The sequence below is a fragment of the Trichechus manatus genome, unplaced genomic scaffold, assembly GCF_000243295.1.
Source record: "Trichechus manatus latirostris isolate Lorelei unplaced genomic scaffold, TriManLat1.0 scaffold00176, whole genome shotgun sequence".
In the NCBI taxonomy this organism is placed as follows: domain Eukaryota; kingdom Metazoa; phylum Chordata; class Mammalia; order Sirenia; family Trichechidae; genus Trichechus; species Trichechus manatus.
In genome coordinates this window covers 73,684-74,789 of record NW_004444112.1, presented here as the reverse complement: position 1 = coordinate 74,789, position 1,106 = coordinate 73,684, and positions in this window count along the sequence as shown.

The window sequence follows — 1,106 nt, the reverse complement described above, 5'->3', positions numbered from 1 at the left end:
AATATACCATGGGCTTCCAGAAGAATGGAGCCCTGGTGGCATAGCGATTAAGAGCTTATCTGCTAACCAAAGGTTGGCAGTTCAAATCCAGCAGCTGCTCCTTGGAAACCTTACGGGGGCAGTTCTGCTCTGACCTATAGGGTCACTATGAGCTGGAATTGACTGGACGGCAATGAGTTTGGTTTTGGGTTTCCAGAAGAATGAACAAATCAATCCTGGAGGAAATACAGCTGGAATGCTCCTTAGAAGTCAGGATGAGGAGACTTCAACTTGCTTACTTTGGACATGTCATCAGGAAAGACCAATTGCTAGAAAAGAACATCGTGTATGTTAAAGTAGAGGGCCAGCATAAACAAGGAAAACCCTCAATGGAATGGACTGACACAATAGCACAGTAATGGACTCAAACATACCAAGGATCATGAAGATGGTGCACGAACAGGTAACGTTTCCTTCTGTTATGCATGGGGTTGCCATGAGTCAGAGCTGACTTGACGGCAACTAATAACAAGAACAAGGTGTTGAGTGCAGGAAGAGGAGATGGAAGGAGATGACATGAATGACTCGTAGGTTTCTGGCTTGGACAATAGGTTTGAAAGCAGCAAGAGTGAAAAAACTAGAAGAGACCCAGATATGAATGGGCTCTTGTATCAGATTTGCCCAGATCCAGTTTGAATTTTCTTTTCAATATCCAAGTGAAGATGTAGGGAGAAGAAAAAAATAGAGATCTGAAGCTCATGGGAGAGGTTCAGGTGGATATTGTAAGTTTATGAAAGCAAGTCAAACAGATAAATGTAAGAAGAATTGCTGGGTAGTGTTGTTGTGGGTGGTCATGAATTTTTTTGAGAAATCAAACTTTGTTATGTGACTTTCCCTAACTATACTCCGATACTTGGAGCAGGCAAAGAGACAGGAGAGAGTTGGGCTCATCTAGGGTTGGATGACTAAGTGGCAGAGCAAAGGAGTTAGGGTACTGCCAGAAGTGTTATTGAAATATTCACTTACAGTATCTAGGTAGATAAAGAAAGACTGAAAAAGACTCCTGGAGGAGGAGAAGGCAAAGGATTTGGTGTACTGGGGGTTATAATGAGGTTGAAGAATGGCTA